Below are 24,297 nucleotides of genomic sequence, written 5' to 3' on the forward strand. Positions count from 1 at the left end.
GAACTTATGGCAATTCACAAAAGGACACAAACATACGAAAGCTGAAAACCACCACAGCTAGACAATGGCTGTGTGTTTACATAACTGTATCACACAAATACCTATTTGTTGCCACACGTAGGCACACATGTGCATGTCATCCAACAGCCCCGCACACACAGGCCGGCCAGGTCTTCTACCAGAAAAGGTGCGGGCACAGCCTTCTGAACCACTGGGAACATGACCATCAGCATCCGACTTGCTTTGCACTTGGAAAATGTATTTGATGGGAAGGTCCAGGGAAAGCAAATGGCAGTATGAGGCTTCAATGATTTCTTAAGGACATGTTGCTAAATGATTTAATCCCTTCCTGAGACACTGCCCATGAATTGATGACCTCTGCTTTTCCTTTCTTCAGTCTGATGAGCAATGGCTTTTCTGACAGGCCAGTAAATTTCTCCCATTGCTTTTGCTAAGAAAAATTTTTTTAAAGATGATGAGGAGAAAGTGCTTTATTGCAAAGCACTCTGCACCCCACCCCCTTTCCTCGCAGAGCCTGAAGACACAGTGGAAGGAAGGACAGGCCGGTGGCAGTGCTCCCAAGCTGAGCTGAGTCCTGCTAAATTAAAACAAATGAAGGCGACTTCCATATGGTGACTCACACACAAAGGAGGCCGGAGACAAGGGGACAGCTGGCTGCCTTCCCGAGATTTGCCCAGGCTCTGCCACGAGGCAGGAAGGGAGCACCTCCCAGCTTCCCTCCCACCCCACACCACCCCACCCCACTAAAGCACCCTGACACTCCATATTCACATCTGAAGGAGGCCCGGGGTTCCCAGAGGGAATCCTCACTTGTCTGCCAGAGCCTGGGGTCTGACCAGCCAACAAACACATTCAGTCTGACAACCACCTACTGTGCCTTTCTGGAGGCCAGGCAATAGCCAGCCTGTGCCTGTGGGGACACCTCTACTGGGAAGTCCTTGGGATGCCCCTCCAGGAAGTGCTGTGCAGAGGTCTGGAAACTGATTGCAGCAGGAAGCAAGGGAAAGCTTCTGGAGTGCATTATCAGCGGGACTGACAAGTGACCAAGGCACCCCAAGGGACAGCATGGTGGGCAGGAAGCTGAGGAGATGCTGGATGTGAGGGTCTGCCGAATGGGAGGAGCTGGGAGGGGTCTTGCTGAACACCTGTGGTACAGCCCCTTCCCTACCTCTGACTGCACAAAACCCTCTGCAGGGGGCGGAGTGAATGCTCCCATCACACCCCAGGGCAGCCTAGAACCAGGTCTCTAGGGGCTCACAAAGCACTTACCAGCGTAGAGGGTAGCATGTGGTCACTGAGGAACACATCCTTGGGGACCTCCCTTCTCAGGTATGGGTGGGTCTTGGAGACCCCCACAGCCCAGGGAAAGAGAGGTTGTGGACACCTCCAAGGCCTAAGTTGGGCACTCGCCTATCTTGGTCCATCAGATCCAAGGCTGGCGTCCTGCCAGTAACCCTTGTCCAGGTGTTGGACTTGTCCCAGCTCCCAGGCCTCTGGAGCCCAAGTGAGAATAAAACACAACGCAGTGTCCAGGTACAGGCCTCAAATGCACAAGCTATGCCCCCAAAGCCCACTCCCAGCCAGGCCTGGCAGCCTCTTGGGATGGTGTCCAAACTCAGGGTGAGGAAATACAACCAGTCGGTTCTCTTCCACCAGCAAAATCAGGACCATGACTTGACTAGGAAACAATCTGAACTTCTGAGAAAAAAAAAAAAAAAAAACAACTAAAAGAAGGAAAACAGGCTAGAAAGATATTTATATTAAACACAACAATCTTAGAGCTACTATTGCATTTAAAAATTCCCTCAAGTGTCAATTCCCTCACCAAGTCCTTGACTGATAAAGGTGTCATGAGTATAACAGATAGTTCATGAGGAGGAAACACAAAAAGCAAAAACAAACAAAAGAGACAACAAAAAGTAGAGCAAAGTGTTCAACCACAGAGAAATCAAAGAATGTCAGACGAAGCGATAGGTGCAGTTCTGTAGCAAATTAATGTCTTCATGGCAAACCCAACAGTGACAAGTTAGGGGTACGGGAGCAGGTGATGTGGGGCCGGTGGCCTGGGAACTGGCCAGGTCCTTCAAGCCAGCGCCCCACACTACCTGCATTCAAATGCTCACATTCTGGTGCGGTGACTTCACATTTGGGAGATGACCCCATGGAAATGATTTAAGAGAAGGAAAAAGCTGCATGCATTCACAGGCTCACTATGGCACTATCTTCATCAGTGAGAAGCAATAGAGATAATCCAAGTGAGTCCCAACAAGCGGTAGGGTGAGACATGAGCGCATGAAGAGCTTGAGTCTTCTCTTCCCGATGCAAGGTCAGCGAGCAAAGCACAACACAGACACATTCAACACTGCCTCAGGTGCACGCCGAGACATCCCAGAAATATGAAAGCAGCGAAGACTGAATAAGGGGCACGGGGCTGTAGATGGGTTCTCCCTCCTGCACTTGTGAGGTGCATTGATGCTAACTTGCAACACTTCTGTTTATCTCAAGCATCCGTGTAATATGACATGCTGAGATGTCACCGTAGGTGCATGTTCCTTGACACTTGCTTCCTAGCTGCCACCTGAGGCCTCAGTCCCATGTCCCCCTTGCCAGCCCACATGTGAAACTCATCCTCAGCAGAGAGCCTTTCCAGGACACTGCTTTCTCACTTTTTATGCTCCACCTCTCTCTAGAAAGGATGTCACACAATCAGCAATAATGGGAAATATATACAAAAGTTAAACAACAGGGTCCCGGGATGAAGAAGAGAAAGGGACCAGGACCTGTGCCAAAGAACCAGACCAAGGAAAGTAGGGCTGGAGTTGAGCATAAAACTGAGCTTCCTGTAAGCCAAGGTGAAAAGGAAAATAGGATCTAATATAAACTCTCATTTTCTAGGACAAAAAGCCATAATCATTTGCAGGGAAAGACCAGTGTTTTCCTAGCCCTATTCCAGGAGACCTATTACTGTGTGTTTGCTCTTTTAAAGGTCCTGAAGACATTTCAGGGTTTCCAATGGTTTCCCAGCTAATACAGAAACATTCTTTGTGTGACTTGATCTCACCCCAGCCTCATCAAAATGCTATGTCAAGTTCGGGTTGGCTGACACATTTCTGTGGGAACTCTGTAAGGTAATCAAGACAGGTCACTTTCTGAATGAATCTAAAAGTGAATGCTGTCAGAAATGGATGGCAATCTTGGCTACCATCCCTGGTTTCCTGACACAGCTTTATTTTTTGTTCCATGAGAAGCATGAATATAAGGGAGGAATGAAATGACAAGAGCAGCAAACGGCACTCAGGCTCCTGGGCCAGAAGGTGGATGGACGTCTGCCTCTCAGGGATCCTGGTCCCTTCTGAGGCACAGAAGTCCTTGCTGCCATGTGGCCTGAAGATGCCCAGAGGACTCACATATGCAAGCAGGAGGGAGAGGGGCTGACAGGACCTGGTTCAGCCCTGCAGAGGGAGGGCAGGGGCCCAGGAAGACCTGTTTCCAACCCCAGCCTCACTTCTAGTAGGCTGTGTCATCTGGGACAAGGCACCTGTGCCAGTCACCGAGCCTCCTGGAACCCCATTTCCTCCTGTGTCGCCAGGGGACAATGGAGCATAACCGGCAAGATTATTTTAGGGATTTGAGGGCATGTGAAGCTCCTGGCACACAGTAGCTCTCAACACATGTTAACGGTATTTTTTTTCTAATTTCCTGGATTACTCTGACCCACAGAAAGAGCAAGCATCCCACTGCAAATTGCAGGTGGGGAGCTCTCAGGAGTATTAAATAGGAAAGGGAGGAAAGTCGCAGGTGGGCCTTGAATGGGGAGGAAATTAATGACCATGTGGCTGTGTCATCATTACCCTCCTTGCCATTATCTCCCCCACATCCAAGGCCCTGGTACTATGCATAGTCGGTTTATGGAGAATTCTGCTGAAGCCATGAGGTCTGTCTGGGGACCCACAGCCCAGGGGGCAGATCCAGGCCCAGAGCCCAGTCTCTAAGAAGCCCCTCAGGGACAACTGACATCGCTGGGCATCTCCTTGCTGACAGCTCCACTCACAAAAACCACAGGGTGCTGGCCAGAGGGTATAGGAGTGAAGAGGCCAGGTTAATTCAGAAGGAACTACACTTGACCCCACATGGAGGGGGCGCGTGGAGCAGGTGAGGCCTCCTGTGTCCTCAAGAGCCACACCTAGCCACTCGGATGCACTTAGAGGAGGGAGTGGTTCTTCTGACCACCACCTGAGAAACCTGCCCTCCCCACAGGGACCAGTCTCCTGCAGCATCCTCACCTTCAACTATAGTCCCTGCCTCACTTGGGAAACTCAGGCCCTCAAGTCAGTTCCAGACCCTGACCACTGGCCACCATGCACCGTCCCCAACACCCCCACTCACCCAGCCAAAACTCTGCCTGGAAGGCCCTGTCCCCATGTTTTCAAAGTGACACTGAGTTGCCTCTGAGATCAGTCCTGGGTGCAGCCTGGAGTGGGCTGGAGGGGGTGCAGGACAACCAAGGAACAAGATGCACCCCCTACCCTGCCTGTATCTATTTCCTGGAATATTTGACCTCATTAGTTCCCTCACCCCAACTCCCAGGGTCTGTTGATAACACACTCTAGGCAATCCTGGGGAGAGAACCCACGAGAATTAATACAACTCCTTGGTTCTGAGTACAGCTTATTACCATAATGGAGACAATTTCTGGCCTCTCCCCAAATTTCCTCTGCCCGAAAAATTTTCAATTAAGAGCCTAACCTTAATAGAAAATGGCTGTTTTCTGGAATGTTCTCCAAAGTGCTGATTCCTCATTGATGAATACTTTTTCTAAACAGATGAAGGTTCTCAATGATTCTGAATAAAATCAGAGCCAAGGACCTCACTCAAAGAAGGGAGGAATGTGACAGCAAGACATTCCAGTGAGCCTGCCACACACCCCTCCCCTCCACTGTGGGCACTGGTGTGGTCAGTGGAGGGTTTCTGAGTCCCTTCTAGCCTGGAGAGAAGCTGTGAGCAGAAGAGCAGTGTGGATGTCCCAGGAGCCAGGCCTGCCTGCCAGCAAAGCAGCTGAAGTCTTGAGGAAACTTCCTGATTGCATTACCGAGGTGGCACCACCAGGACATAATCAAATCTCCCTGGAGAACGTGGCTTCCAGAAGGGCTGTTGCTCACACGTGGCAGAATCAGGGCAACAAGGGCCAGACACAGCAGATGAGGGAAGTCCCATGCTCAGGACCCAGGGAAGGAGGTTGGATGGGCCACCTCACTGGGGCTTGCGGGTGGCACAGGGCCACTGAGCAGTGCCGGTCACCCAGCCCTGGGAGGCAGCCTTTCCCAGCCCTCATATGTGCAGGCACCTGGCACTTGAAGGCCCAGTTCCCCACCCAGTGGCCCCACGCCATCGCCCTCCTAGTTTTACAGGTAAGCAGGGGTACCTAGAAAAGCTGCATGCTGCGGGTGGGGAGAGGTGCCCTGTCATAGCAGAGCATGGGCACCTTGCTCAGGGAAATGAGCTCTGGATCAGAGGAAGGAGAAAGCCAGCTGTCATTCCAACTCCCCCTTCCCACCTCCGGCCTGTCTGCACCTCAGTGGGACAGGAGCAATCATATCTGCTTGTCAAAATTGCTGTGAGGAACACAGAAAACTCAGGCACAGAGATTATATGATTTGGGACTGTGGTTATAAGTGTCAGAGCTCCTTGGGCTGGCTCACCTACTGGCTAAGAGACCCTGGGGAGTCTATTTGACCTCCCTGGGGCTCAGTTTCCTTGCCCAAGAAATAATCATAGGGTTGTTCTAAGGTTCAAGAATATATGTAAGGCACTAAACCCAGAGACTGCCTAGAAAAAGCACCCAGAAGATGGTAGTGGCCATTGCTAGGTTTAGAAAAAGACAAGATCACTCCCACCAGAGTGAGTGCTGGGGCATGGGTGGTGATCTCAAAGCCTGTTCCCTCCCTTTGCAGTTTCAGCACTCTCAGGGCACGACTCCTACTAACCCAACCACAGAAGACTAAGGGATACACTCAAGGCCAACATCCTACAACGATGCCCCCTGGTTTCTTTTCTAAGAATATGTTTATAATAACTTCCAGGGCAGCTAAATATATTCCTATGTCCTGGACCATGGAAAGTAAGTGTATATGAGAGTTTCTCAACATAGGTTTGTTGAGCAAAAGTTCCAATGCAGGGATGAAGGAGCACACCTAGAGACCATGGCACAGAGCAGCCCGGTTGACTTGCTGATGCACACGGGGGCAGCTCACTGTGGGCCTCCACACCCAGCAGGACTCCTAGCTTCCCTGTCCTGTCCAGCACAGCCTCTGTCACCTAGGCCAGCCTCATCCTGCCCCCAGCCCCCTTCTTCTTCCCTCTTGCCAGCTTCTGCCCCAGGACTCCAGGACTCCTCTGCTGATGCCCACAGCTTCCTGCGGTCTGCTCCCACACCTCCGAGCCTCACACCTCCCGGAATGCCCACCTGAGTTCTCAGACAGGGCTCAGCTATGGAGCCTGAATGTGAAGCCGGCTCTGCCAGAGGGCCTCTCTGTGCCCGTCTCCTCATCTGTTTGATGAGGTTGACCTCACCCCAGACTCACAGAGGAGTCTAGGCTTGGCATACAGAATGCACTCAGTAGCCGCGGCTGGCACAGCACAGAAGGGCTGAGTGCCCAATGAATACTTGGTGACTGAGGAGCATACACTGAGTGCCCAATGAATACTTGGCATACACTGAAGCCATGAGATCTGTCTGAGGACCCTCAGCCCAGGGGGCAGATCCAGGCCCAGAGCCAAGTCTCTAAGAAGCCCATACATGCACTGAGTGCCCAATGAATACTTGGTGACTGAGGAGAGCATTGCTTCTTCCAAGAGGAGGAAAGGAAAGAGGACCAGAGATGCTGGGATAGGTTTTGAGTGTGGCCTTGAAGGATGGGCAAGCAGGCAGGGGGATTGTAGTTCAAGGAGCAGAGACAAGAGGTTGTGGTGTACGTGTGCGTGCATGTGTGTGTGCATGCGTGGGTGTGCACATGTGCTGGGGCTGAGTGCCCTGTGAAGCTCACAGAACAAGATCTCTCTAGAACTTCACCCTGAGCCTAAAGCCTGTGGACAGGCATTTATGGCTCTTTACTGGCAATCAGGCCATGTGCCAGGCCCCGTGGAAACCCTGAAGACAAGACATGGTGGCAGCCTGCCTCCCCAGAGCCAGGAGAGCCGGTCAGCTCCTGTACCTCAGGGAAGCCCAGGGGCCGAGGGGCCGACGGAGCCCCCCGAGCCTCGGGTGGACCCAAGCAGGCTTCTGGTGGTGTGCCTGTTAGGATTGGACAGGAAGAGGGCTGGGGAGGGGGCGGAGGAGACGGGAGAGGGGAGGATGGAAATGGTGAGCCGTTGGTCTTGCTACTCAGCCTCTGTGAGCTGGGGTGAGAGCCGTGCTTCCAACTCTAGTAAGAGGGCTGAGAGGAAGCGCCTATAAAGCTCCTGAAACTGGGCTCAGCATGTGGATAGCTCCCCACCCACACTGGGGGCAATGGGGAGGATGGTGAAGAGGGTTGGGATGGCAACGGCAGTACAGCATAGAGCAAGAGTGGCTGCCTGTAGTGAGTGCAGAATGCTGACGACAACGGAATGGCCGGTCCCAGGGGACTCCAGCAATGGCAGTATCAGGACTAAGTGCCACCACTGAAGAAAGATCCGAGCATTCAAATTAAGCAGGTAAGCCAAGATTACTTAGAAGCACACCTATCCACGATTGCAGCTATGGAAACACGAGCAGGCCTGAAAAAAGCATGGAAGGGTCTAAGCAAGTTCATGTCGGTCCTTTGACTTTGGGCTTAGGGGTTGGGATGCTTCTCTCTTCTCCAAACCTGTTTGTGCTGCTTGTGCCCAGGACAGTCTCGGGGCCCCTGTGATTTCAAATGTTCTGTGTCACCAGTGTTCCTCTCTCTGACTCAGGGAGCCTAGATGTGCAAGGCGCCCATACCTCACAGGAATTTCTGGGGAGCAGGGGCTAAAGTAGCCCCCCACCTCACCCATCAGTGTGTTCCGTGTGGCCCCCATCCAGAGGCCCTGCGGTCAGCAACTTATCCACCCCTCCCTGTCTCCACTCCCTCACCTCTGCTTCCTGGGATCTCTCTCAAGTTAAACACTTGATCATAAGACTTTTATGTTTTCCTCTCTTTCTCTTTTACATATAAAGTGCTAGAATTTATTTTGTAGTGTGAGGAGTGACTTTATGTTTTTTCAATGCACTAACTAGTTGTCCCAAGCACACTCATTGAATAGCTCATCTCTCTCCTGTTTCAGTGGGGCCTGGAAGCAGCACCACCATTGTCATATGCCTGCTGGTCCATCCCCGCTGTGGGCCCCCGTGTGGAGCCCTGTTCCATCTCCTGAGCACAACTCTGTGACAGCCTCCTTCCCAGGGAACAGCCTCCACCGAGGTGCCAAGATGCCTGTGCGTTTCTGATGCCTCTGAGTCCCACTCGTGCAAGCGCCCTCTCCTTCTTCTCCCTTATGCTCCCTCCACCTCTCCTGAGGCAGAGGACTGCCCTAGGCCTTCCCACAGTACTCCCCCTCTCTGTACTGTAAAGGGGCTCCCTGGGCCTCTCTCTTAAAACACGACCCCCAGGATGCATCTGGCTCTCAGCTTCTCTCTTGGACACCAAAGTCCTGGTATCAGCTGCCTGCTGGGACTCTCTCCTTCACTCCTCACCTCCATCCTCGGGGGCTTTAATACACATGTGCAAGTGCACACACTCACACAGGCACATATGTGCAAACACATGCATGCATTCATGCACACATTCTCACACGCATGCGTGAACACACAGTTATGCTAAAAAAAATCTATGTAGAAGAACCTCAGGCTCAAAGATGTGCCCAAAGTCACACAACCAACTACCAAGTTGCGGGACTTGGGTCTCTACTGCTTTTAGCTCTACTCTGGGTGTTTTTAAATAACAGATTTACAAAATACAGGATTCCATGCTAGGGAAATAAAGTGAAAGAATCCACATTATGCAGTCAGGCTGAGAGTATAAATGCTAAATAAGCAATTACTGTAGTGAGTAATAATTATTATTGTCATTGTCAGCCATTGGCCTGGAACACAGACCAGGGCTAACCACTCCTGCCCTGTCAGGAGGAGGAGGAGCCTGGAGCCCACCTGCTGTCCCTCTGCATTTGTTTGTCGTTGGCGCCCCCTCCTGGCCTCTGCATGTAACTTCCGGTGATGAGTGACGGTAGGTGAGCCCAAGCATAGCAGTGCACTTACCCCAGGACACCAGACCCCCACGGTCGCTCAGACAGGTGGGATGGTCCTCCACCTTTATCCCCTAGGATCATGAGAGAAACGAGTCTTCCGCACTGCTAGGAGCTGAGGCTGTCTCCTGTCTGAACACAAACCACACACTCTCTTGCACTCTCCCTCCCACCTGGGAGGGTCCCCTAGACTTACACCTGACTTGACACCTATTACCATCATAAAAGCACACGGTAACAGAGCTATGGTGACCTCATTTGTTGACTGTATAGATGGGGAAACTAAGACCCCAAAATACATTTGCTGACCGTCCACCATGGCCAGGTGTTAGGGCAGCAAGGAACATGCCGTTGGTGGTCAGTTTCTGGTCCAGAAAACAGTACCCTGGGACCAGTAAGGACATCCTCCAGGACCTTAGCATCCACTGGGAAAAGCAGCTGTCTCAACAAACAGATCCAATAAAGTGTTATGAGGATAGGATGGACACCTTCTCAGAGCCCATGGGAACCAGGACCCAGCAGTCAAGGGCTGGTAGAGGGGACTCCAGGGCTGAGTGTGAAAAACAAGATGTTATTGGAGATCACGAAACAAGTAGGGCACAATGGGCAGGGAGAAGGGTTCTGAGGCTTGGGTGGGAGGAGAAGCATGGCAAAGTCCTCCTGGAAGAAGGCTGGGAATTAACAGGATGGTAGACCGATCTCCCTCTCCCCCAATCCCCACACATGCATCCAGGAAAGGCAGGAGCAGCCATCACCTAACACTGGGCCAGGCGCACTCCCACAGCTCTGCCAGTGTTAACCCCCAGAGCCATGCTTTAATATATCTAGTACTCCCATTGTACAGATGAGGCACAAGGAGATTTAGTAACCTGCTTAAGGCCATACAACTTAATGGCGAAGGCAGGATTTAAAACAGGCAGACTGGCTCCAACACCCTTTTAAAAAAAATTGTGGTCAAATATACATGAAACTTTCCATTTTGGGCATTTTCTTTTTAAAAAAAAATTTTAATGTTTATTTATTTTTGAAAGAGACAGAGAGAGACAGAGTGAGAGTGGGGGAGGGACAGAGAGAGAGGGAGACACAGAATCCGAAACAGGCTCCAGGCTCTGAGCTGTCAGCACGGAGCCCAACGCAGGGCTCAAACCCAAAACCCATGAGATCATGACCTGAGCCAAAGTCAGATGCTTAACCGACTGAGCCACCGAGGCACCCCTAGGCATTTTCAAATGTACAATTCAGTAGTAGTATTAAGTAAATCCACACTGTTCTGCATTCATCCCAACCATCCATCTCCAGGACTTCTTCATCTTCCCAAACTGAAACTCCAAGCCCATTAAACTACAGATCTCCGTTCTCCCTCCCCACAGGCCCTGGCAAACACCATTCTACTTTTTGCCTCTATGAATTTGCCTATTCTAGGTATCTCCTGTGAATGGACTCATGTACTATTTGTCCTCTTGTGTCTGGCTTAGTTTACTAAACACAATATCCTCAAGGTTCATCCATGTTGTAGTATGTCAGAGTTTCCTTCCTTTTTTAAAGGCTGGATAATATTCTATTATCTAGATATACCACATTATATTCATCCATTGATCCACTGTTGGACACTTAGGCGGTGTCCACCCTTTGGCTAGCGAACATGGGTGTGCAAATTTCCTCGCTTTCAAAGACTCCACGCTCTTAGCGCCAAGCAGAATCGGCGCCCGTAAACCACAGGGAAGATGGGTGTCAGTGTGGAAGGGCAGAGAGTGACAGGTGAGAGAGCCAGACAAGATCTGGTGCAAGAGAGACAGGTGGCCCTGAGAACCACCACGAAAGGAAGGAAGACTGCCAGGGAACAGGTGTGGGGCCTACCTCCCAGAGCACCCTCCTGTCAGAACAGCAGCAGCCCCAAAGGTGGGGGCGGGTCTTGGCAGCTTGTGGAAGGCTGTCCTCTTCACTCCTGCTCTGCCCATCTTCAAACAGTGGACTGGCCAGTAGCCCAGGCCAGGTGGAAGGCAGCTGACCAGCAAAATCTATCATGAAGCAGAGGAGGGGGTGGTATCTCAGCTGTAACAACAAACAGAGACAGGACCCCCTCCAACCCAGGGCAAATATACCTCGCTATGCAACTAATGGCTAACTGCACTCACTATGCTCTCCAAAACAGGGGGGCACTTACCTGGCAAGGCACAACGAGAGCAAATGGAAGTGTTCCAGGTCTGCACAAACAGATCTCTAGCGTCTCTCCACTCCCTTCAGCCTAAGCAAACAGAAACACCATGGATACGTTAAAAGATTCATTAACTCCAGGGCGCCTGGCTGGCTCAGCCAGCAGAGCATGTGACTCTTGATCCCAGGGTTGTGAGTTCAAGCCCCCCATTAGGCATGGAGCCTATTTAACAAAACAAAACAAAACACAAAAAAAGTTAAAAGATTCACTAGCTCCAAAGATCTGGGGCATCTAAAACAAATAAGGCTGTTAGAAAACAAGAGACTATCTCTAACTTGTATTTCAGAAATAAATGAACTTCTATCCAACAGAGAATATGTGTTCTCATCAAGCTCCTGTAGAGTATTTGGAAACATTGACACTGTGCTGAATGAGCAAAGAAACCTCAGCTCATTCCACAAACCACAGTCTCTCACCAGGCTCAATAAAATTAGAAACAATATGAAGACAATGTCAAAAATGCATTTTGGAAACAAAATTAATTTCCACAATGGAAATTATAAAACATTTGGAACTCAATGACAATAAAATGTTCATATACAAATTATGGCATTCAATGAAATTGGAATTTATTGAGAAATTTATACCATCGAATGAATTTGTAATAAACAGGATGAAAGGGACAGAGGAGAAAGCTGAAGGCAAAAGGCCGATGGATTAAAAAGAAAATGAAAACTAAGATGAAAACCACTTTAGAAACAGACTACTATAAGAGCATGACTTATCAAAACCTGTGGGATATTTCCAAAGAAGTATTCAGGGAAAAATGAAGAGCCTTAAGTATATATGCATCACCCTAATACTAAAAGAAAGATATAGCTAAGCAAATAACACAAGATTTCTAAAAAAGGAAGAAACAAGAAATAAAGTAATTTACCTTAAACACAACCATATAGGGGTGCCTGGGTGGCTGAGTTGGTTGGGCATCAGACTTCAGCTTGTGATCTCCCGGTTCATGAGTTTGAGCCCCATATTGGGCTCTGTGCTGACAGCTCAGAGCCTGGAGCCTGCTTCCTATTCTGTGGGTGTGTGTCTCTCTCTGCCCCTCCTCCACTCATGCTCTGTCTCTCTCTCTCTCAAAAATAAATAAACATTTAAAAAAAAAACATAATAAAACTAGACTTGATAAATAAAATCCAAAACTGGTTCCTTGAAAAGGCCATTAAAATAAGCAATCCTCTGGTAAGTCAAGCAAAAGAAAAAAGGAAAAGGTAGAAATCTGAAAACATTAGGTTAAAAAGTGACATGACTCCATATATTAAGGAGATATTTTAAACCACAAGAAGATAGTAGACACAGCCTTATTCTGGTTGATTTTATCTGGAAGTAGTGAAAGATTTTCTTGGAATGCATAAATCACCAAAATTGGCTTAACAGGAGGCAGAAAACCTGAAAATAACAAGAAACATAGAACAAACTAAGCAGGTAATGAAGGTATTACAGGGGCTCCTTCAGCCTCCAGAGACGGGATTGTCATTATGGAGATTACCAAAGCACAGGAAAAAATGGGAAGCTCCCCAGTTCTTTCTATGAGATTAACAAACTTTCTACAGGAACATACACACACACACACACACACACACACACACACACACACACAAGCCTGCATACCTGAGCACACACATACACATGTATGCACACATATGCGCAAACACAGGTACACAATGCAATGATATACAAACATCCCCCAAGAGGCTTATAATGGCTGAAAATAGAAAGTTTCCAAGCAAAACAATTCTATGTGTCTGTTTTTTAAAAAACTGGAGACCACATAGAGGAAAATAGTATATAAATGTGTCTAAAGGAGATCTAGAAGATATACATGAGAACAGCAAGGTCAGCTGTGGGGAGGATAATGAGATGAGAGATTTGGGAGGGAATTACAGAGGAGATTGGTTCTGTTTACGTTATTCCTATGTTGTGGGAATGTTTACAAACTACATATATTTATATATTACTTCAAAAAATTAATGAAATTAAATGTAAACCAATCCATAAAAGTAAATGAAACCAATAATTAATAACTTGTAATATTAACTTGAAAAGAAAAGTAACAGTTTTAACAATTACTAATTATTTTTAGGCTAAAGAATAAAAATTAAAAGTTAGGAAACACGGGAAGACCTTTCACAATAGGAGAATATTTAAAATAGAAGGTCATGTTTTTAATATATTTTTTAAATGTTTATTTATTTAGTTTTGAGAGAGAGAGAGAGAGAGCAGTACCCGTGAGCGGGAGAGGGGCAGGGAGGGGGTGGGGGAAGAGGACCCAAAGCGGGCTCTGTGCTGAGAGCAGAGAGCCTGATGGGGCCTGAACCAACCGCGAGGTCATGACCTGAGCTAAATTTGGATGCTTAACAGAGCCACCCAGGTGACCGCAAGGTCATTTTTTAAATTAAAGAGGTAGGAATGGCTCACCCAAACAGGACACAAAACCTCAAAGCCATAGAGGAATATATTAGATATGATTGTATGGACATTTGAAATCTTTATATAAAGAAAAGCATCAGGGACTTGTCGAAAGACAAGTGTCATGTTAGGGAAAAAATATTTGTAAGATTTATAAACAATCATAGGATTTATATCCAAAATATATAAGGAGCTTTTACAAAATTAATATGGCAAAATAACCCAACAACAAAAAATGAGCAAATGATATGCACAAATCACAGAAGATTATGAGAATGACCAATAAACACTAGAAAACATGCTGCAGCCTTCTGGTTATCTAATAAAAATGCAAATTTAAACAATAATGAAATATTTCTTGTGCTTACCAGACTGGCAAAAATTAAAAGTATTGAACACATTTACCACTGGCAGGAATTGGGAAAATTCTGTTATTCTTTAGGTAATTCCTCTTTATCTATTGATCTCTTCCTCTCCTTCTGGCACTCATATTAGATGAAAGTGAACACTTCTTCTCACCTCTCTCTGTAACTCTCTACCTCCTTGGCCCCTTCCTCATCTTTTCCAGAAGAGCTCCAACTTGATTCATTCATTTTTTTTCTTCTGCTCTTTAACCTTCCCATCAAGTTCATCATTTCAGCACTTAAATTGTTCATACCCAATATCCCCAGCTGGTACTTCTTCATAACTGCCTCATCAAGCCTCCTGTTTCCAATATCCTCCTGGGGATATTCATTATGCTCATGTAAATGCTCTTCCTGTCTTGCCTATTTATCTGCTCCCTCTGGTGTTCAGTTTGTGGTCTTTTCCTCTCTGGGTTTACTTTTCTCATGCTCTGCCTCCCCTGAGACTTCTCATGGGTTTTTAGCTTAGGATCTGGGCTCTATCAATTAAGTATCCTGTTTGTGACATCTCCAAGGTTTGGGTTCACAGGATACAGCTAGCAACCCATCTTAATCACCTTATTAGGAGCCAGAAGCAAATTTATAAACAAAAATCTTAGCATCAGATGTTTTCATGGCTAAAGAAAATGGACGCGTGAAGGCATTGCTGGTAGGATATGAAGCGTTGCGTCCTTCGAGGGGCAGATTTTGTGGCAGCATATCCCAAATGCCTAAAAACTTGATTGGATGTACCATGACAAGACGGTGTAGATTTGCCTGTCTCTGCTCCTTCCCTGTAAATATCACTAACTGTGCTAGAAATAATCTAACAGACAATCATAAAAGGACTATGGAAGAGGAAGGCAGACTGGCTGGAAGCACAAAACTTGAGGAATGACTTGAGGGATAAGTTCCTGGGTTTTCTTTTTACTTCCCATTGTCTTAGCCCATTTGGGCTGCCATGACAAAAACACCATAAACTAGGTGGCTTGAACAACAGAAGTTTCTCACAGTTCTGGAGGCTGGGAAATTTAAGATGAAGGCACTGGAAGAAGGTGAGGGAAGGGAGGAAGGGGAGGGAAGGAAGGAAAGGCAAAGGAAGGGAAGGAACTAGGTAAACGTTCTTAGACTTGACACCAAAAGTATAATCCATAAAAGGAAAATTTGATAAATTGGACTACATCAGAATTAATTTTTTGCTGCTCTGCAAAAGATCCTGTTAAGATGATAAAAAGACAAATTACAGACTAAGATAAAATATTTGTAAACCATGTACCTAAGAACCCGTGCCTAGAATATAAGGAACCCTCAGAGCTCAACATGAAACAAATGAAATTGAAACTGTTCAAAAGAAATGAACAGATATTTGACCAAAGAGGATATATAGATAGCAAATATGGACATGAAAGGATGGTCAACATCATTAGCCATTAGGGAAGTGGAGAGCTAAAAAGGAGAGCCCTGGGAAATAGGAAAGTACCAGGGAAATCATGGAGTGGAAGGAGTTCAGGACAGTGAGTGCAGGAAGCTGTTTATGAGCTCCTGTGCTCCCTCTTGAGCTGTGGATGCATAGACCTGACCCTAAACAGCATTTCACTGACTTTGAGAATGGACCTAAGAGATCAATGTCCAGGCTACATTGTACAAGGTACAGGCTACTACATAATGCACATGTGAAACTGACCCAAATAACACCACCACAGCTTTGCACATGGAACTGACAACTGTCAGAACTCACAGAAGGCTGGTTGGGACTTGCAGCCAAACAGTGCTTACAGGGACATGTTCAGCATTAAAATGCTTATATTAGAAGCAAAGAAAGGTCTCAGATCATTAATCTGAACTTCAACCTTAAGACATTACAGAAGAAGAGCAGAATAAAATCAAGGCAAACACAAGAAAAGAAATAATAAAGAGCAAAAGCCAGTGAAATTGAAAATAGCAAAAGAATGGAGAAAATCAATAAAACCAAAAGCTCATTCTTTAAAAAAATCAATAAAATTAATAAACCCCTAGAAAGACTGACAAACAACAAAAGTAGAGAAAACTCAAATTACCAATATCAAGAATAAAGGAGGTGGTATCACTATAGAACTCAAAGATAATAAAATGATGGTAAGGGAATCCTACAAATAACTTTATGACCACAAATTGGGCAACTTAGGTTAAATAAATTAATTCCATTTCATAATCTACCAAAATTCACTCAAGATGAAACAATCTGAATAGCCCTATAACTATTAAAGATACCAAATTCATTGTTAAAAAACATTTTTAAAAAATCTCTGGGCCTAGGTGGTTTCACTGCCAAAGTCTATCAAACATTTAAAGAAATAACACCAATTCCACTTAATCACTTCCAGAAAATAAAAAGGAAGAGAACATTTCCCAACTCATTTTATAAGGCCAGCATTACTCTCATAGATACCATCATCAGATAAAGACACAAAAACTCTACAAATCCATATCCCTTACAAACACAGGTGCAAAAATACTCAACAAAACATCAGTGCATCAAATATAACAACATAGTAAAAGAAAAATATGCCATAACCAAGTGAATTTTATCCCAAGAATGCAATGTTGGTTCACTATTTGAAAAATAAATCCATGTAATCCACCATATGACAATCTAAAGATGAAAACCACATGATTATATAAGTTGGTACAGAAAAATCACTTGGCAAAATTCAACACCTATTCATGATAAAAATTCCCAGCTAACTAGACACAGAAAGGAATTTCCTCAAACTGAGAAAGGGGATCTACAAAAAAATTGGGAACAAGGCAAGGATGTCCACAGTTACCACTCCCAATTCCACACTATATGAGAAGTCCTAGTCAGTACAATATATCAAGGAAAAAAAGCATACAGTTGGAAAGCAATAACAACTGTCCCTAGTATAAAACCCTAAGGAATCAACCAAAAATAACTACCAAAGACCTAGAATAATAAATGGGGCTAGTAAAGCTGAAGGATATAAGTTCCACACACAAAAATCAATCATTTTTCTAAAAACCCAGCAGTGACCAAATGAAAACTAATATTTAAATAATTAATATTACCTGCAATGGCTCCAAATTATTATAAAACTAGACATAAAACCAATAAAACATGGATGGGATATGTAGACTGAAAACTATAAAATGGTAATAGAAGAAATCAAAGAATCCCTAAGTAAATGGAGAGAGATGCCACGATCACAGACTGGAGGACTCAACAGAGCAAAATTGTCAATTCTCTCCAAACTGATCCATAGATTTTAATGCAATTGAAGTCATGGCAGGGTTTTTTTTTATAAATAGAGGCAAGCTTATTAAAATTTACACCAAAAGGGAAGGGTCCTAGAATAGCTACAACAATTTTGAAAAAGAGGAACATAGAGGAATCCCACTACACCATTTTGAGACTTAATATAAAGCTAAAATAATCAGTTGTGTGGCAAAGGGTTAGACATATCGATCAGTGGAACAGAATAGAGAACCCAGGAATATACCCTCAATATACCCTGGATTTTGACAAGGATGCAAAGGTATTTCAATGAAGAGTGGATAGTCATTCAACAAGTAGTACCAGAAAAACTGGTTGTCTCTAAGTTAAAAAACGAAAGCAAAAAAGCCACCCCAATCCAAATCTTACACCTTATCCAAAAGTTTACTCAAAATGAAAATCATAAAGCTATAAAACTTTTAGACCAGGAGAAAATCTTCATGAGCTAGGGTTAGGAAAAGAGTTCTTAGTCATGATAACAAATATACAATCCATAAAAGAAAAAAAAATCAGTAAATGTTAAAAACTTTGTAAGGGGCACCTGGGTGGCTCAGTCGGTTAAGTGGCCGACTTCGGCTCAGGTCATGATCTCGCGGTCCGTGAGTTCGAGCCCCGCATCAGGCTCTGTGCTGACAGCTTGGAGCCTGGAGCCTGTTTCAGATTCTGTGTCTCCCTCTCTCTGACCCTCCCCCGTTCATGCTCTGTCTCTCTCTGTGTCAAAAATAAATAAACGTTAAAAAATAAAATAAAATAAAATAAATAAAAACTTTGTAAGACACTGCTAAGAAAATGAAAAGACAGCTCTATCAAGAGAAAATGTTTGCAAATCACATAGCTGACAAAGGACTTATTCAAAAATGTATAAAGAACTCTCTAAATCAACATTAAGAAAACAAACAATCCAGGAGAGGGGCCAAGATAGCAGAACAGCATGGAAGTTTTTTTGCATCTCTCATCCCTGAAATACAGCCAGATCAACACTAAACCTCCCTGCACACCTAGAAAACTGATTTGAGGATTAACACAACAATCTGCACAACCTGAACCACAGAACTCAGCAGGTATGCAGCAAGGAAAGGTGAACTGGAGGAGAAAGCCACAGAGGGCAAGGAGCTGTTTTGCTTGTGGAGAGAGGACAGAGACGGGGAGAGTACGGGAAAAGCACCCCTCCCCCCGACACACACCAAAAGCAGCTGGAAAGAAAGTAGAAAAGTGGAAACAGCCGCAGGGACTGAACAAAAAAGGGAGACAGGAGAAAGGAGAGGGTTTAAATTCCATTAAGATTCTATAAACAGGGGGAGTGCAGAGTCTGAAACTCTCCAGCTTGATACCTGGCAGAGCTCTGGTGGGAAGGGAGAATGCCCAGGAGCAGACAGTGAGGTCCGAGGGGTCCTCAGGCCACATGGGGAGAGGTAGTTCCCCTGTGGGGAGGACATTTGGTAAAGGCTGTGCTGCCACAGCAAAGGTCCCAGCAGACCCTGGAGAACAACCACATTCACTGGTGCTAGGACAAGGACGTTAAGGGAGAAGCCTGGTGCCAGATGTGTGTTGTGATTTACCATAATCCCTGAAACACTGCTGTTACACAATCGTGTGAACTTTTTCTGGGGTGGGCTGGCACCCAGGCGCAGTCTCTGGGCACTGGCAGCAGCACAGTCTCACGAACATTCCTGGGGGAAGACCAGCACCCAGCCATTGCTCAGTGAGACCCTCCCCCAGAGGGTCAGAACGGGTCAAGGCGGCAGTCCCTCAGAAGTGAGGGGTTGGGAAATATAGCCACATCTGAGATAAAACTCAGGAAGGTGGTGCTGCCTGGCAACCTGATGGCTTGGTCACGGATGGTGTAAAAGCCGGGAGTGGATGGAAGCCAGAGAAAAGGGCAGGGTGCGTGATTGCTGGTTGGGGAGAACAGAGTTCCAAAACTAGAGACTGGTAGCTGGGTGACGCCATTTTCACCCCTCCTACACATCAGCATACATACCTACATGTGCCACAACAATACACCCCAGTAAGCTAAGCAGTGCCATCTAGTGGAGAACGGAGCTGTTACACTAAGCCCCGTCCAACTGGGCCAACCTAGCTCTTCAGGAACACCACAAGTCTTTCTGCCTGCTTGGTTTACGAACTATAAAGTGCTTCATAGTTTGACCTGTAGGGGAAACCAATGTAATTTCAATCATGCTTAAGTCTGTTTGCTGGTCCATCTATTCAATTTCTTTTTTCACTTTTCTTATTCTTGAATACAGAAAGAGAAAAAATTTATCTTTATTTTCCATTTTTATTGAAAATATTTTTAATTTTTTTCTACATTTTTACGTTTTTGTAAATTTTTCAAATTCTATTTTACTTCCATCATTTCATTTTATCCTATTTCATTATATTCATTTTTTTCAAATTTTCAAACATTCTTCTTTTTTTTTTTGCTTTTCTTATCTTTCCCTTTATTCTCTAATCTATCAATCTCCTTTCAGCAACCAGACCAAAATACACCTAGGATCTAGCATCCTTTATTTGATTTTTTTGTGTTTTCAATTTTTTAATTTTAATTTTTTATCTTATTAATTCCTTTTCTTCCTTCAAAATGATGAAACAGGAATTCACCCCAAAAGAAAGAACAGGAAGAAATGACAGCCAGGGACTTAATCAATACAGATACAGGCAAGATGTCTGAATCATAATTTAGAGTCATGATAATAAGAATACTAGCTGGGGTTGAAAACAGATTAGAATCCCTTTCTGTGGAGATAAAAGCTAGTCAGGATGAAATTAAAATGCTATAACTGAGCTGCTATCTCAAATGGTACCACAGCAGCAAGGATGGATGAAGCAGAGCAGCAAATCAGCAATGTAGAGGACAAACTTATGGAGAACAATGAAGCAGGAAAAAAAAAGGGGGAGACTAAGGCAAAAGAGCACGATTTAAGAATTAGAGAAATCAGTGACTCATTAAAAAGGAAAAACAACAGAATCATAGGGGTCTCAGAAGATGAAGAGAGAGAAAAAGGAGTAGAAGGGTTATATGAGCAAATCATAGCAGAAAACTTTCTAACCTGGGGAAAGACACAGACATCAAATTCAGGAAGCACAGAGGACTCCGATTAGATTCAACAAAAACTGATCAAGGCATATCATAGATCAAATTCACAAAATACTCAGGCAAGGAAAGAATCATGAAAGCAGCAAGGGTAAAAAAATCCTTAACCTACAAGGGAAAACAGATCAGGGTTGTAGCAGACCCATCCACAGAAACTTGGCAGGCCAGAAAGGAGTGGCAGGATATATTCAATGTGCTGAATTGAAAAATATGAGCCAAGAATTAATTCTTTATCTAGGAAGTCTGTCATTCAAAATAGAAGGAGAGATAAAACGTTTCCCAGACAAACAAAAATTAAAGGAGTTCCTGACCACTAAACCAGCCCTGCAAGAAATTTTAAGGGGGACTCTCTAAGGGAAGAAAAGATGGAAAGTACAAAAAAGACCAAAAACAACAAAGACTAGAAAGAATCAGAGAATACCACCAGAAACTCCAACTCTACAGCCAACACAATGGCAATAAATTCATATATTTCAGTATTCACTTAAAACATCAATGGACTAAATGCTCTAATCAAAAGACACAGGATAATAGAATGGATAAGAAAACAAGATCCATCTATATGCTGTTTACAAGAGACCCACTTTAGACCTAAAGACACCTTCAGATTGAAAGTAAGGGGATGGAGAACAATCTATCATGCTAATGGTCACCCAAAGAAAGCCAGAGTAGCCATACTTATATCAGACAAACTAGACTTTAAAATAAAGACTGTAACAAGAGATGAAGAAGGGCATTATATCATAATTAAGGGGTCTATCCACCAAGAAGACCTAACAGTGGTAAACGTTTATGCTCCAAATGTGATAGCACCCAAATATATAAATCAATTAATCACAACATAAAGAAACTCATTGATAATACCATAATAGTAGGGAACTTCAACACCCCAGTTGCAGCAACGGACAGATCATCTAAACAGAAAACCAACAAGGAAACAATAGCTTTGAATGACACACTGGACTGGATGGACTTAACAGATATATTCAGAACATTTCATCCTAAAGCAGCAGAATACACATTCTTCTCCAGTGCACATGGAATGTTCTCCAAAATAGATCACATACTGGGACACAAATCAGCCTTCAACAAATACAAAAAGATCGAGATCACACCACACATATTTTCATATCACAACGCTATGAAACTCAAAATTGATCACAAGAAAAAATGTGGAAAGATAACAAACACTTGGAGACTAAAAACTATCCTACTAAAGAATGAATGGGCCAACCAAGAAGTTAAAGAGGAAATTAAAAAGTACATAGAAGCCAATGAAAATGATAACACCACAGCCCAATACCTCTGAGAGACAGCAAAGGTGGTCATTAAGAGGGAAGTATATACCAATCCAGGTCTTCCTGAAGAAGGAAGAAAGGTATCAGATACACAACCTAATCTTATACCTTTAAGAGCTGGAAAAAGAACAGCAAATAAAACCCAAAACCAGCAGAAGACAGGAAATAATAAAGATTAGAACAGAAATCAATGCTATCAAAACCAAAACCAAAACCGAACAGATCAACGAAACCAGAAGCTGGTTCATTGAAAGAATTAACAAAATTGATAAACCCCTAGCCAATTTGATCAAAAAGAAAAAGCAAAGGACCCAAATAAATAAAATCAAGAATGAAAGAGGAGAGATCACAACCAACACAGCAGAAATACAAATAATAATAAGAGAATATTACAAGCAATTATATGCCCATAAAATGGATAATCTGGAAGAAATGGACAAATTCCTAGAAACATGAACTACCAAAACTGAAACAGGAAGAAAGAGAAAATTTGAACAGACCCATAAGCAGTAAAGAAATTGAATTCATAATCAAAAATCTCCCAAAAAACAAGGATCCAGGGCCAGATAACTTTCCAGGAGAATTCTACCAAACATTTAAAGAAGAGTTAACACCTATTCTCTTGAAGCTGTTCCAAAAAATAGAAACAGAAGGAAAACTCCCAAACACTTTCGATTCCAAAACCAAAGACCCCACTAAAAAGGAGAACTATAGACCAATTTCCTTGATGAACATGGATGCAAAAATCCTCAACAAGATACTAGCCAACCGGATCCAACAATACATTAAAAAAATTATTCACCACAACCAAGTGGGATTTATACCTCAGATACAGGGCTGGTTCAATATCCGCAAAGCAATCAACGTGATTCATCACATCAATAAAAGAAAGGACAAGAACCACATGATCCTCTCAATAGATGCAGAGAAAGCATTTGACAAAATACAGTATCCTTTCTTGATAAAAACCCTCAATAAAGTAAGGATAGAAGGATCATACCTCAAGATCATAAAAGCCATATAATGTAAGACCCAATGCTAATATCATCCTCAATGGGGAAAAACTGAGAGCTTTCCCCCTAAGGTCAGGAACAAGACAGGGATGTTCACTCTCACCACTGTTATTCAACATAGTATTGTAAGTCTTAGCCTCAGCAATTAGGCAACACAAAGAAATAAAAGGCATCCAAATCAGCCAGGAGAGGTCAAACTTCCACTGTTTGCAGATGACATGATACTCTATATGGAAAACACAAAATATTCCACCAAAAAAAATGCTAGAACTGATCCATGAATTCAACAAAGTTGCAGGATATAAAATCAATGCACAGAAATCAGTTGCATTCCTACACACCAATAATGAAGCAACAGAAAGAGAAATCAAGGAATCAATCTCATTTATAATTGCACCAAAACCCATAAAATACCTAGGAATAAGTCTAACCAAAGAGGTAAAAATCTATACACTGAAAACTACAGAAAGCTTATGAAAGAAATTGAAGAAGACACACACAAAAAAGGAAAAATACTCCATGCTCCTGGATAGGAAGAACAAATATTGTTAAATGTCAAAACTACCCAAAGCAATCTACATATTCAACACAATCCCTAACAAAATAACACCAGCATTCATCACAGAGCTAGACCAAACAATCCTAAAATTTGTATGGAACCAGAAAAGACCCCAAATAGCCAAAGCAATCTTGAAAAAGAAAACTAAAGCTGGAGGCATCACAATCCCGGACTTCAAGATGTATTACAAAGCTGTAATCATCAAGACAGTATGGTAGTGGCACAAAAACAGACACTCAGATCAATGGAACAGAATAGAAAACCCAGAAATGGACCCACAAACTTATGGCCAACTAATCTTTGATAAAGCAGGAAAGAATATCCAATGGAATAAAGACAGTCTCTTCAGCAAATGATGCTGGGGAAAACTGGACAGCAACATGCAGAAAAATGAACCTGGACCACTTTCTTACACCATACACAAAAATAAACCCAAAATGGATGAAAGACCTCAATGTAAGACAGGAAGCCATCAAAATCCTCAAGGAGAAAGCAGGCAAAAACCTCTTTGATCTTGCCTGCAGCAACTTCTTACTCAACATTTCTCTGGAGATAAGGGAAAAGAAAGTAAAAATGAACTATTGGGACCTCATCAAAATAAAAAGCTTCTGCACAGTGAAGGAAACAATCAGCAAAACTAAAAGGCAACTGACGGAATGGGAAAAGATATTTGCAAACGACATATCAGATAAAGGGTTAGTATCCAAAATCTATAGAGAGCTTATCAAACTCAATACCCAAAAAACAAATAATCCAGTGAAGAAATGGGCAAAAGCCATGAATCGACACTTCTC

General features: G+C 44.1%; 1 long non-coding RNA gene across 3 annotated transcripts in view; it reads right to left on the reverse strand.

The window, feature by feature from the left end:
- The window catches only part of LOC128312623 (uncharacterized), a 65,694-nt gene extending 55,280 nt beyond the window's left edge, over positions 1 to 10,414 (reverse strand). The window contains exon 1 of one of the 3 annotated variants that reach the window (XR_008292129.1): positions 9,275 to 10,414. This is a non-coding gene — a long non-coding RNA (uncharacterized LOC128312623). The remainder of the gene's footprint in view (positions 1 to 9,274) is intronic. The other 2 variants (XR_008292128.1, XR_008292127.1) reach the window with 2 other exon arrangements.
- Positions 10,415 to 24,297: the final 13,883 nt, after the last annotated feature.

This window comes from Acinonyx jubatus, chromosome D2 (assembly GCF_027475565.1).
Source record: "Acinonyx jubatus isolate Ajub_Pintada_27869175 chromosome D2, VMU_Ajub_asm_v1.0, whole genome shotgun sequence".
In the NCBI taxonomy this organism is placed as follows: Eukaryota; Metazoa; Chordata; class Mammalia; order Carnivora; family Felidae; genus Acinonyx; species Acinonyx jubatus.